Below are 14,802 nucleotides of genomic sequence, written 5' to 3' on the forward strand. Positions count from 1 at the left end.
TAACCTTTCATCATCATAACCTGAAAAAAAGTAGGAACAAGAGACTGTTGAAATTGAGAGATTATAGTTAAATTTCTATCACTTTCAGTCATATGCTGTCGATGGTGTTATTTTCATTTTGTTTTGGTTGCTCAGTATAAGGAAATGTTTAAAAGCAATATAGTATAAAAGTATAAAAGCAATGTTTCCAGTCCAAGAGCCCTATGTCAACCTCAAAAGGCACTTTGAAGAAACTGTCATTAAGGCTTGAAAGATCATATCTATATGTGTATGTGTAAACATTTGGCAATACAGGACTCAGAAATCACAGTACTTGCCTAAACTGTCTATGCATCATAGTTTTATATTGCAAAATGTTTTGCATTTACAACTTGGACAAATGAGAATTGGAATGAGAGTGTGTGCCAAGCAGATGCATTTGAGCTTGGCATGGCCTTTAATCTGCTGTGGCTCACAAGAGCTACACTAATGTACACACACACAATTTTAATATTAAGACAAGAACAGTGAGGAGTGGCAATCTTTCAGGTCAATACACGTGTGCAAAAGATTTGCACAAGGGAAATGCAAATTTCCAGACAAGGCTCTGCCAAAGTCACTAAACAAGTTCACAAGGAAATACAAATCAATGTGCTCAAAATATCCAGTTATAATTAGAATACAATTTATTTGATCATTCTTATTGTCACTTATTGTGGTTTAAAGATACTTGAATTTTTTGATGATATTTGACTCAAGAGTTTGTAATCCTCTGAAACATCTCTGCAGAAGGGTTTGACAGCCTCTGATCCCAATCCAACACAGATGGAGTAACAGGCCAGACAAGCATGAGATTCTGCCCCATTAGTAACAGAACCCACAGCGCTGACTCCCAGGTCAGGACTCTAACTACTACTCAAAGTGCCAGCTTCCCAGAGTCAGAACAGTGGCAGATATCAATGCAAAGCCAAGTATATCCTTTACCCACACAAGAGAGAAAAGTCTAAAAAATGACCAGTGACATTTATGACAGCCTGTGCTAACGAGATTGGAAAATAATGGTTTAGTTTTAAACAAGAGATGTCAAGATTCATCATCCCACAGGGTAGAGGTGATAGGTCTGCACTAGTGAAGCCCCTTACTGAATACGGTGAAAGGAACACTCCCTTGCACCTCCACTCACCCATGGACTAGGGCAGAAGGTGGTGAGTTTGAAGGCCATGTTTAAATCTGATTAAATCTGATAATAGAAGGAGGGTGAGCCTAGGAGGCACGCAGCAGCAATCTCCTCATCTGCCAGAGCTGCAACAGCAGCTATTCTAAGCACTGGCCTCAGGCCAGACTTTATTGATTTCAGCAATAAAATTACATGTTCCAAAGCTCATCTGTTTTGGACCATAAATGACAAAAAGAGCTATTACAGAATGTCATATTTGTCCTCTGTTTGGAAGGGTGTCTCCTGCATTAATACTTGTTTGGTCCCACAAATGATTCATTGGGGACAGCAGAATTTCTGAGTCATTGGCAGAATAATTTACTTATATTTCTCTCATTATGATTGTGTGTTCTTCCCTGCTAGAGCCAAACATTATTCATGCTTTCCTTTGTACATGTTAATATTAATGTCATGGGTGGGCTGTGATTTCTCTCCTTTCAGTGAAGACGTAGTAAACATGAGAATCAAATAAAAAGCGTTTTCCAATGCTGATAAAGTCCTGCTTTTAAAGAGCAAGCCCACAGTTTCTAATCCTAAAACAAAGGAATAATTGTCAAACTCTGAATTAGCAAATGGATTTTATCCCCTGCCCACACCCTCACACCAACTATTCAAAGTGCCTCTCATGCTGCCTCAGGGGAGCCAGCTTCCCTTCCTACCTACCCACAGGCACTTTCTGCACAAGGCTCAGGAAGCAGCTCTGCACGACCTCTCAGCCCAGACTCCCAACTTCCTCTAAGCAAATGCTGCCATTTTGTGCTTGTGTAATGTGAGGATCTTCGTCAAGGAACAAAGCAGAAACCTTTCTTTAATAAGAAACAAGGACTTTGTTGGAAGGCAACAGGTGTATATCAGAGAAAGCAGGGCAGGAAGTGGTGCTGAACAGAAAGGAGATGGAGACACTGTGGACAGCAGAGTGGGTGGTCACATATCCCTCAGGCTCCTTCTCTAAACAGGTGAATTATCACCTTAATGTTGGTAGGAAAGTTAGGACTTATGACACAGTGATCAGCAAGCATAACACAACTGTGACTTATAAAGAAGGTACAGCTATTGTCAGATACACTGACCACACAGCATGATATACCATTAACCAGTGGCTTGGGTCCTGCCCTCAGCCCAGCCCAAGCTCTCCATCAGACACGAAGGGTCAGGCCCACTGATGTGTTGGTGCTCCCAGGGGTTTCACTGCTGCTACCCTTGGAGCTCCAGGAGCCCCCAGACTGTCTGAAATCTGGTTGGCTTTTTTCTTTGTTTTTCTAAATTATTTCTTAATAGCTTGCCAAGCCCTCATTATTTTAGAGGGTGATTTTATGTCTTCGTGATAAGGTAGTCTTTGCTACTCTATAACTGTCCTCCAGTGGAAGACCTAAAGCTTGTATAAGATGAGAAGGGCATTTTCCATCATTACTGTAGCACACATCAGTGCTACTGGGCTTCGGGGGGGGGGTACCCCTAAGTGTATATTTCAATTTAAAGTTTTATTTTTTCATCACTTAAAAGATTGTTTATTTTGAAAGGTGGGTATATTTTTCCAAAGCATTCCTAAAAATATAAACTGTGGGTATTCATGAGTGGAGGAAGGTAGAGCAGGTCACTGGCCATCTACTGAACAATGGATATGGGAATACTTTGAGAAAGAAGAGGATGTGGGAAGGGCAAAAAAAAAAAAAAAAGAGCCTGATGTGGTGGTACACACCTGTAACCCCAGTGGTTTAGGAGGCTGAGGCAGGAGGATTGCAGGTTCAAAGCCAGCCTCATCAACTTAGCAAGGCCCTAAGCAACTTAGTGAGATGCTGTCTCTAAATAAAATATATTTTTTAAAAGGGCTGGGGATGTTGCTCAGTGGTTAAGCACCTGGGATTCAATCCCAGGTACAAAAAAAAAAAAAAAAAAAACTTGGCCTACATAGTTGCTACCATACCACAAGAAAGGTGGTTAAAGTCTAAAGATTCTTTGCTATGTGAGTAAGAAAGTCAGTCGAGTCCCATTTGAACTAACACCTCTGGAACTCAGGTGGCCCTCTTGAGGGACAGGGGTTTGTTAAGTAGAACCACCATATGGCTATAGAGACTGCCTTCCAATAGCTTGGACCAGAGATATTCAATTGAAATAGTGGCTCTGGAAGACCAAGTCTAGTGACCATGACCTGTAGCCAGGAAGCTGCTGACCTTGCCCCTCCTCTATTCTTCCCTCCTCTGCTTTGTCAGGCATTTGCCCCTGACAAAGGAGTGTTTACCTCTCACCCTGCCTAGAAATGGGGCACTGCAGCAGCTGCTTCTAGCTAATGGCAGTTGAGAAAATAAATGGAAAAGAAGAAAGGAACACATGAAAGCAAAGGAAGGGAGTCCTCCCATTTTTCCTTTGTGGACTCACTCCATGCCAGGTACCTGCTTCCCCTGGGGCACCTGAGGACCCACTTACCCCTCCCAACAGCACAGAGCCAGTAGTATTGTCCTCTTTAGAGAGGACCCAGCACCTCAGGAGGTAACGACTTGCCCCAGGACACATAGTCCACTAGCAGCAGGGCCAGGATTCAAAGCTGAGTCACTGTCTTCAATTGTGTGGGCACTAGTCACTGTCTCCACTCCTCTGTTGACCTCATTCTGCTTGTCTGACTGTCAAGCAGTAATTAACATTCAACTCCCTCATTCTTTCCATCGCATCACCCACAAGCATCAACACAGATCAAGGCTTTGCTGTCTTTTTGTCTGCAGGGACTCTCCTAGCAGATGCCTGCCCTCTGTTGGTCCTTTAGTCCCACGCTCATCTGTGCCTCCCACTCACTCAGTCCAGGCCATTCCCATGGCCTTCTTTCACTCGCACACACTTTTCCTCCGATTTCATCTCTACTGACTCCCAACTCTTGGCTTTATGGCCTACAACATGACCTCTCATTCCAAACCCCTCCAGATTTGGTGTTTATACTGATCTTCCTGGAGTTCAGATCCAGTTTATTCTCTAGACTTTGGTTTGGATCTTGCCTCTGGACCTCAAGTCCCAGTGCCTGTGAGGAGTGACTCTGCTCTGCTAGGGACTCCTAGCAAATCCTCCTGCCCTGGCTCCCACTGCTATTTCTTAGGCCCAAGGAGCAAAAAGTCCAAGAACAGAGAGACAAGGCCAGGGGAGTCAAGGAGGCCCGAAGATAGAGATGGCCAAAGAAGACAGTTGTGGACAAGAGATACACAGTGAACAGAGCCATCAGCCCTACAGAAATCTGTGGTAATCAGGAGCATCCCTGAACTGAGCAGAGAATCTGGAAGCCATACAGTGGGTTTACCTGATGATAGTGGCAGGACAGGGAGCTTCCCATCTCTCATCTCTAGTATTACTCAGGTTAAGGAAAACATCTCATTTGCCCATAAGTCTTCTCCTTTCAAAGCCAAGTATTTCTAGGACCTCCAATTATTCTCCCCAGGGTGTTTTCAGGGCCCTAGGTCATCCTAGATTCTGTCTTTGTGATTCTCCCATGTATCAAGTCCCTTTTATAGCATCCCAAACAGGACCCAGTCCTCTAGACATTGTCTGCTCTTCAAAACAAGATGGAATATTTTTTCTATCTGAAAATTATATTTCTGTTTTTAAAAATGTCATTAATTACCTTCTTGAAATTGAATACTAATTCTTAAAAAATTCTTAAAATAAATTCAGTTTTCTGGTAGCTAAAACACTCTATTGGCTTTCATAGAGCTGCCTATCAATCAAACACTTAAGCCCCTTATACCTGGATTGCTCTCAGACCTCTGTCTCTCATTCTTTAATAGGATAGTTCATGTTTAAACCTAAGTGAAAGACTTTATATTTATTTTCATGACAGCATACCTTGCTGAAATTATTTTGTGTCCTAAGGCTGCCATCAAACTCACTGTCATGTTTCTTTAAATAAACATTGAATTTAATAAGACCTATAGTCTGCATCCAAGTCATTGATAAAAACGTTGGATATGACCATTCATGATCAAAACTCTACAGGGTGCATCTAGAAATCTTCCATCTGTCATCCAGTCATTGACCAATAATGGTTTAGGCTTTACCTCTCAAAAGTCATAAACTGCCTCTCATAATTTGATCAGCATTTTCCCATCTTACACTCAAATTACCATGACAGAGTCTGTTTAATGCCTTTTTATAAGCCAGATACACTGTGCCTGTTTCACTCTCCTGATCTCACCTGCTGATATTCTATTTTAAAAGGAAATAAAGTTGTGTGTGGTTTATAGCAAATGGCTGCTGGCTCCTAGTGAATTTCTACTCACTGGACCAAAAGTCATAGACCATCCATTTAACAATGAATCGTAGAATTCCCAGACTCTATCCTTTTTCCTTTTTTTTTTTTTTTTAAACAATTATGGCAGGGTTTTCCTTTCTCCAATCTTTTAGTACTGTCCTGTTTTCCTTAAGTCCTCAGTGATGACTGACAGGTATTCCAGTCTCATTCGCATGCAATTTGCCTGAACCAGAAAATAAATCTATTCAAAATCTTTGGGCACTCTTTTCCCATCTCTTCCCTCTATTGTAGGCTTCAGTTTCCTGGTTTCTGTTTTCCATTCTGCAGATCATTAATCTTGAAAGAATAGTGAAGTTGAAAAATAGTTGTGCTTTTGTCACCTGCCTACCCCAAACAATAGGCACCTGCCTTTGCAGATCTTCCTGCTCAGAACCAAATAAAAAGTCCTTATTGTAATTCTTACCATTGTCTTCAATTCTAAGCTTATCCTGTAGTTTAGTCATCCCGTTCTATCTTTACATATGTATTAATTCTTTCATAATTTGACAAACTTATTAGGGAATCTATCATGGCCCTGCACTGGAGATATAGAGCTGGATAAATTAAAGCCCTGTACTTAAAGAACAAACAATTCATGGGCAGGGAGATAGAGTCTTATGTCTAACTTTCTCATAATTCAATCAGCATTTCTCTATCTTATCCACAGTGAAGATAACCAGAGTAATTGCATCCTAGTCTTTTCTCCAGATTCTGGTGACTGCATGTTTGCTTGCATATACTTTCTCAGCAACAGGAGAGCCACAAGTCGCTTCCTTGGATAGATAGTCACATACTTATGCAACAGGGTTACATTCTGAGAAATGCCTCTCAAGGTGACTTTGCCTATGTGTGAGTAGTATAGATATAGTATAGTGTTACACAACAGAGAGCCATGACATCACTAGGAATATGATCTTGTGGGACCACCATCATATATGAAGTATTCCATTGACTGAACCATAGTTATATGGCACATGACTATAATTAGAAAAAAAAAAAAAAAAAAAAAAAAGGACTGCTGAGGTGAAAAAGAATGGTGACCCAAGTCAGGGCAGGAGGAAAAGAATTTACAATGTACCTTGGGGTAAACCCTGTTACAACATAAACCCTATTGTGAGATCTGTATTCCCCCCATTCATGAGAAGAGACTTAAGGTGTACATTTAAGCAAGTTTGGGACAAGATGGGAATAGAAGACATGAGTCACCAGCTTCAACTTGTAAAATTGGGCAAGGAAAATACTTCTTGACATGCTTATAACAAGTAACAAAGTAAACACACATAGGAGCTTATCCTTGAAACTGCAGTGGAAGCAGATTCTGAAATCTTTCTAAGGAATTATTACTTATTTAATATGTGCAAAATATTATTTGTAGTTTAGTAATGGTACAAGTATTACTTTAAGTGTAAAAATAAAAATAAGAGTATTTTATAGATGTGTGACCTCAGGATCTCCCCAATTCTATGTTTCTCAGAGGCCTTAAGTTATTGAATTACAAAATTCTCCCATCCCAGGGACTTCAGGGACTCAGGGACCTAGTCATTGAGCCTAAGGAGGAGTCATTGGTGTGTTGAGGCACAGGAGTCATGGTTGGCCATGGTGGCTGGAAGAACAAACAAGTGCCAGTAGAATGAAGAAGTTTCTGGGGGCAGCAGTAATTGAGATTGACCTTTGAGGATGAGTGGGAATAGAAGGTGAGAGAAAATGGCAATCTGGACAGAGGGACTGGCTGTACACAGGTACATAGGTGTCTTAATCTGTTTTGTGTTGCTATAACAAAATATTTGAAACTAGAAAACGTATTAAGAAAAGAGATTTATTTGTCTCATAATTCTTGTGGCTAGAGTTTTAAATAACATGGTGCTAGCATCCTGGCAAGGGTCCCTGGCTGCATTATAACAAGGAAAAGAATCAGAATGGGAATCAGCCACATGTAAAAGGAATACAAAAGTGAGCAAAAAAGCAAGAGCCAGGGGAAGGGCCAGACTTACTCTTTTTATAACAACCCAAACTCTTGTAGGAATTAATCCACTCTTACTAGACCTGACCCACTCCTGCCAGACTCCACTCCTCTGAGACTAATCCATGTATAAGGATGGGTCCCCCAGGGCCTAATTATATTCTACCAGGTCCCATCTCTTCAAGGTTTCACCACCTCAGCACTGCCACACAGGGACCAAGTTTACCCTGCATGAACATTTGGGAGACAAACCACATCCAATCTCTAGAAAAAGAGCCATGTTCATGACACAGAAAAGAAAAGTGAAGCAATGATCATAAGAAGGAGCAGAGTCGCGTTTTGCCTCTCGCTCAGCGGTGCAGGGTCCAGCGAAGGCAGAGCCCCAGCTTCACTCCCTGAGGTCTGTCCTGGGGAGACTCTGCTGCTCCGGTGGGGGGCTGTCCTGGCGGGGAGTGGCCGCGCAGTTCGCTCCGGTGCGGTTTTGCACGCGCAGCCACTGGCCCCTCTGCTCCCGGGTCTGTCCACCCCCCGGGACACCTTCTGCCCCACCCCAGTCATGCAACTTTACCTGCCTCTCCTCTGGGGATCTTTCCGAAGCAGTTGCCCACCCCAGGTGCTCGGGGCCCTGACCGTGATGGGAGACCAAAACCTGGTGCGACTGAACTTGACAATACATCCAGATTCTCTACAGAAGTGAGACTTTCCAAAGGACCAATGACTCTGTTTCCTGTGTCCTTTCATTTTTTCCTACTCCATAACTATGTCTCGATCCCGTCATGCAAAACCTTCCAAATTGGTCAGAAAGGAAGATTTAACCAAAAAGAAAAACATCCAGCTAAAGAAGACATCCAAGACAGCCAACAAAAATGTGACATCTGTCAAGACTGTGAGCCTTGGAAAAGTAAAGCAATTCCTTCAAGAAGGAAATGTTAAGAAGAAAACAGATCCTAAACCACCTACGCCAGCAGAAGCCTTCTGACAAGAGCTGGAGCAGCCCGAATGAATTTGGACAGGACGGAGGTTCTTTTTCAGAACCCGGAGTCCTTAACTTGCAATGGCTTTACAATGGCTCTCCGAAGCACCTCTCTTAGCAGGCAGCTTTCTCAACCCCCAGTGGTTACGTCTAAACCCAAGAAAGTTCCACCTTCCAAGAGTTTAGAAAAGCAACATGAGTCTGACTATAAGGTAGTCAATGAGACGGGAGGAAAGTGCTCAGAAAATGATTTGGCCCCCATCCAAGATCAAGATCCCCTCATCCTCCCTGATATAGAGAATCTAATCAGTGTACAACATACATCTTTAATTGAAGGCTCAGAACCAGAAACCCTTGGTGCTAAACCAGATCATCCAGGGGCCTTCAAATCTACCCTAGATCAAGAGGAAGTTCCTGATACCACCTCTGTCCTAAGACAGGCCTTCAGTGCTATCCCTCATCAATGGGAATTTCCTGGTGCTAACCCAGTTCATGGTGAGGCTCTCGGTGAGACCCCAGACCCACCAGAGATTCCTGGTGCTATTTCGGTCCAAGGAGAAGTCTTTGGTACTATCCCAAACCAACAAGGAATGCATGGTGTGGTTGGGGATGCTGCCCCAAACCTGCCTACTTTTCTTCCTGTTGTTCTGAACCCAACTGCTACTTGTAATGCTCCCCTCAACCTCAAATGGCCTGAGCCCCAGAGCGCTGTCCCATATGGGCTTGAGGTCCAGAGTGCTATGCCAGTTTTGCCTTTGGGCTCAGGACACACCCCTCAATTATCATCAAACTCCGAGTTAGGTTCCATACCTCCAGGAACAACTGCAAGCAATGTCGAAAATGAGAAGCACGTTCCAAGAAGCCTTCTGCCAGTGCACACTCAGGGGTTCACTTCCACCCCTGTTTCACTGGGTGTGACCCCAGTCTCCCAAGCCAATCCCAGCATATCAGAAGGAGGAAATTCCCAGGTTAGCATGACCAGCTTGGCTGATGTTAACACCACAGGGACATCTGTGCCAGTGTCAGTTGCCAATACCACCTCTTCTCCCTCTACCACCTTGCTATCAACTTCAGAAAGAAAGAAACAAAAGCGATGTGGGGTCTGTGAGCCCTGCCAGCAGAAGGACAACTGTGGCGAATGTACTTACTGCAAGAACAGAAAGAATAGCCATCAGATCTGCAAGAAGAGGAAATGTGAGGAGCTGAAAAAGAAGCCATCTGTGGCTTTGGAGGTTATAAAAGAAAACAAGAGGCCCCAGAGGGAAAAGAAGCCCAAAGTTTTAAAGGTAGATTTTGACAACGAATCAGTAAACGGCCCCAAGTCAGAATCCATGGAATACAACAGATGTGGTTATGGGGAAGAGAAAAGTTTGGAATTGAACACACATCCCCTTGAAAATGTAACTAAAAATGAAGAAAGCATGACAGGTATCAAGGTGGAGAGGTGGACACAAAACAAGAAAATACATTTAACAGATCAGGTCAAAGGAGAAAGTGTAGCAGAGGCTGAAAATCAAAAAACTCTGAAGATGATAAGGACGAAATTAAACCTCCTAAGTTGTTTGTACCAACAATAAGTAATGGCATTACAAATGTACAGTGTTTACCAAGTGAAACAAATGTGTCATTTAACAAATTTAATATTGAAGAATTTGATAAGTCATTGGAAAACAATTCCTGTAAATTTTTGAAAGATACTGCCAATCATAACAATGCCATGAGCTCTATTCCTTCTGGTGCAAGTGGTGGTCATCTCAAGGGGAAGAATCACATGTTACCCTTCCCACAGCCTGGCTTTAACTACACATTCGTTGAAAATTCTGCAAACTTAAATAGTCATACTAATGCACACAATGAAGGTGATCAACCAAAACCTCCTGAGAACATACCAAGTAAAGAAACAATAGATGGGTCTCCAGTTACATCATGTATTTTATCCATGATGCATGATAGGAATTTAACTATAGAACAATTGGTCGCCATAGAGGCCCTCACACAACTGTCAGAAACCCCATCAGAGAATTCTTCACCATCGAAGTCAGAGAAGGATGAAGAAACAGATCAGACAACAGCTTGTTTCCATAATAGTCACAAAGTTTTCCTCTATTCTGTAACAAAAGAACTCCATGACCCAAACTCACCAACCCTTCATAACTGTCCACCTCTCCAAAAAGAAAGTTCATGCAACACAGTAGTGTTCAATGGCCAAAATACCATGTCCAAGTCACAGCACAGCTCAGCCACTAACCAAGCATCTGCAGAACCACATGAGCATTCAAAAGTATCAAATTCGGACTCCCTTTTTTCCCCAAAATCAAATTCATCTAATATTGATACCAATAAAAGTGCATTGGAAGGCAGAACTAGTCTTAATGATTGTTCTACAAATTTGCCTCACTTGTCGCCAAGAAGTAATAAATTGGAGCAATCTAACCAGTTATTGGACAGTAATAAAAGTTTAAATTCAAAAGATGACCCAACAAGTCAAGATGTATCCTACAGTCAAATTGAAGAAGATGTTGCAACACAATTAACACAACTTGCATCAATCATTAATTTCAACTATGTAAAACCAGAGGAAAAGAATATTGAAAGTACCCCAACAAGCCTTGTTCCATATAACGTGCAGCAAAAAATTAGTCGGGAGAAGAGCACAATTCAACAGAAACCACCACCAAGTGTGCAAAATAATCAAGCTCCATCATTACCAAAGCGAAAGAACACAACCCAGAAAAAGACAAAATCTATCCCATCAAGAGATCGTCGGAAAAAGAGGCCTCTAGCTATAAACTGTCAAGAAAACGAGCAGAAGCAGCAGGAGCAGTTGTCCTATGAGTATAGTAAGTTACATGATATTTGGGTAGCATCCAAATTTCAAAGATTTGGTCAATTTGGGTCACATGATTTTCCTATTCTGCTGGGGAAAATTCCTCATTTTGGTAAAGTACTCAAACCACTGACTCAAGCCAGTTTATCCCTAAAACAGAATAAATTATTTCCTCCACTCACTCAGATAAAATTTGAGAGATACACTGAATCAGTACAGCAAAAAATGATGAAGGTTGAACCACTGGATTCTCTCCCATTATTTCCTAACAAAACAGAATCTGATGGGCAGCAGTTTACAGACAAAGCTTGTAATTCTCAGGTACAGTCAACTGTGAATGTCAATCAGAAAGCTCATCTTTTGCCCCAGGCCTCCTTTCCACCTAACCAGTGTGCTAATGTGATGGCTATTGATGACAAAACACAGTTTCAAGAAGATGTTCAAGAGCATCTTGTGCATCAGAGACTGACAACATTGCCTGGTGTCTGTTATGAGACACCCTTACCAGACCCTGCACATATTCTCAGGAATGTAAATGCAGGAAGTTCAGGAGGAATTAGAGTGGTTTCTATCAAAACTGAAGAGACAGTCTGTTCATCTAGTGTTGAAACATTAGATTTTTCACTGGTAGACGGTGTACAGACAAGTTTTAATTATGCCGTGAACTTTCTTAGTAATCCTGCAAAAAAGCTGGCAGCTGCAACAAAAGAGTCAGAGGCTCCGGCTTGCAACTGTCTTGATCGAGGTATACAAAAAGACAAAGGCCCATATTATACACACCTTGGGGCAGGACCAAGTATTGCTGCTGTCAGGGAAATCATGGAGAATAGGTATGGCCATAAAGGAAAGGCAGTAAGGCTAGAACAAATTGTATACACAGGAAAAGAAGGAAAAAGCTCTCATGGGTGTCCAATCGCTAAGTGGGTTATAAGAAGCAGTGAGGAAGAAAAAGTTCTTTGTTTGGTCTGGGTGCATACAGGCCACCACTGTGAAACTGCTGTGATGGTGGTGTTCATCATGACATGGAACGCCTTATGTCCTCCAATTGCCGACAGTTTGTATCAGGAGATTGTTGAGAGTCTACGGTCATACAATGGTCATCCGACAGACCGAAGATGTACCTTCAATGAAAATCGTAACTGTATATGTCAAGGAACTGACCCAAAGACTTGTGGAGCTTCATACTCTTATGGCTGTTCATGGAACATGTATTTCAATGGATGTAAATTTGGTAGAAGCCCAAACCCCAGAAGGTTTAGAATTGATCCCAGCTGTCCCAGACATAACCTCTATGACAGAATTACTAAAGGACGTAATGCAAGAAGAAGACTTAAGAAACTGGAACGAGTCTGTCTGGAACACAAGGCCATGGAACAACTCTTTGAAGGTATTTTACAGGGTTTGGCTACAGAATTAGCTCCATTGTATAAGCAGATGGTTCCTGAAGCTTACAAAAGCCAGGTGGAATATGAACAGTTTGCCCAAGAATGTCGACTTGGTTATAAGGAAGGTCGTCCTTTCTCTGGGGTCACTGCTTGCCTAGATTTCTGTGCCCATTCCCACAGAGATATACACAACATGAATAATGGAAGCACCGTAGTATGTTCTTTAACCCGAGAAGATAACCGCACCCTGGGTGTTATTCCTGAGGATGAGCAGCTCCATGTCCTGCCTTTGTATAAACCTGCCGACACTGATGAGTTTGGGTCCAGAGAAGGGATGGAAGCCAAGGTCAAATCTGGAGCCATTCAGTTCCTTCAACCAACTTGCAAAAAAAGAACACGTTTTACTCAGCCTGTTCCTCGATCTGGGAAGAAGAGGGCAGCAATGATGACCGAAGTTCTTGAGCGCAAGATTAGGGTAGTGGAGAAGAGTCAAGCCGAAGAATAACTCTGCCCTGGCAAAGAACAGTAAAACTTCATTGGTGCGGCTCCAAGGTTCAGAGAACACTAAATGCTATTCATCGACCCCATCCATTCCTCCAACAGTGAATGAGGCAACCCTGTCTCCAGTCTTCTGTTACCCGAAGACGTCTTCCATGCCAACAGCTCCATTTAATTTCAATAAAGTAGCCTCCTCCGGGATTTCAGAAAGAAGTAGCATTCCCCACTGCACAATGCCTTCTGGAAGACACAGTGGTGCTAACGCAGCTGCTGGGGAAGGCACTGGAATTGCACAGCCCAGCGACCTGGCTCCTCCTCCCTCCCTGCCTCCTCCCATGACAGATTCCCTTGCTTTTTCTGAGCCTCCCACTGGTTCAACTGAGCAGCTAACTACTAATCAGCCAAATCAGCAGCCCCCATTCCTCATTTCTCCTCCTGAGCCTGCTTCCTGTCTGGTGGAAGAAGATGAGCAACATTCTGAAGCCGATGAGCCTGTATCTGATGACCCCCTATCAGACGACCTTCTTTCACCTGCTGAGGAAAAATTGCCCCACATCGAGGAATATTGGTCAGACAATGAGCACATCTTCTCAGATCCCAATATTGGTGGGGTGGCAATTGCACCCACTCATGGTTCTGTCATGATTGAGTGTGCCCGGCGAGAGCTTCATGCTACCACTGCTGTGGCACACCCAAACCGCAATCATCCTGCTCGCCTCTCCCTTGTATTCTAGCAGCACAAAAACCTGAATAAGCCCCACCATGGTTTTGAACTAAACAGGATTAAGTTCGAGGCTAAAGTAGCTAAGAATAAGAAAATGAAGGCCTCAGAGCTGAAAGACCAGGCAGCTAACAAGGGTACTGAACTGTCCCCTGAAATAAATGAATTAAACCAAATTCCTTCTCATAAAGCATTAACATTACCCATGACAATGTTGTCACCGTGTCCCCTTATGCTCTAACACAGGTTGCAGGGCCCTATAACCGTTGGGTCTGAACGCTTTCCTCCCCTTATTAATGCCTTTCCTCATGCAGTGTATTTTTTCAAGGTGCTGTTAAGAGAAAGTCGTTTACTCTATCTTCATCTCACCCATTTCAAGTCTGAGGTAAAAATTTTTAAAATGGGGTGGGTATTTAATTGTGACTATTTTGTCAATTGGAAGAAGGTGCACATTTTAAGCAAAAATAAAAGTGTTCTAGTTTTAAATACATAAAGAAACCTTTTGGTTAGGTGTTAACCTTGACAGAATCACTCAGTTTGGTGCTTTAAATTAAGTCTGTTTACTATGAAACAAGAGTCATTTTTAGAGGATTTTAACAGGTTCATGTTCTATGATGTAAAGTCAAGACACAGTGTTAACTCTACACAGCTCCTGGTGCTTAACCACATTGACACAGTTGAAAATAAGCTGAATCATTGTTTCATGGTGCCATGTTCCAATATCTTCCAATCATTGCTAGAAAATCAGCATTTTCCTTTGAAATAAACCAATGAAATGCTTTCTCTCTTTAAATATTTCTCCTGTATAAAATAATTCATTATTGTTTGTAATGGTTGGAGGCTGTTCGTAATTGTAAATATATATATTTTAAAAGCACTTTCTATTTTTAAAAGTAACTTGAAATAGTATAGTATAAGAATCCTATTGTCTATTGTTTGTGCATATTTGCATACAAGAGAAATCATTTATTCTTGC

General features: G+C 42.2%; 2 pseudogenes; both read left to right on the forward strand.

Annotated features, from left to right (window-relative positions):
- Positions 1-8,182: 8,182 nt before the first annotated feature.
- Positions 8,183-8,879, forward strand: LOC143641535 (methylcytosine dioxygenase TET1 pseudogene; annotated as a pseudogene).
- On the forward strand, positions 8,752-14,102 carry LOC143641522 (methylcytosine dioxygenase TET1 pseudogene; annotated as a pseudogene).
- The last annotated feature ends 700 nt before the right edge of the window (positions 14,103-14,802 follow it).

The sequence above is a fragment of the Callospermophilus lateralis genome, chromosome 3, assembly GCF_048772815.1.
Source record: "Callospermophilus lateralis isolate mCalLat2 chromosome 3, mCalLat2.hap1, whole genome shotgun sequence".
NCBI lineage: Eukaryota > Metazoa > Chordata > Mammalia > Rodentia > Sciuridae > Callospermophilus > Callospermophilus lateralis.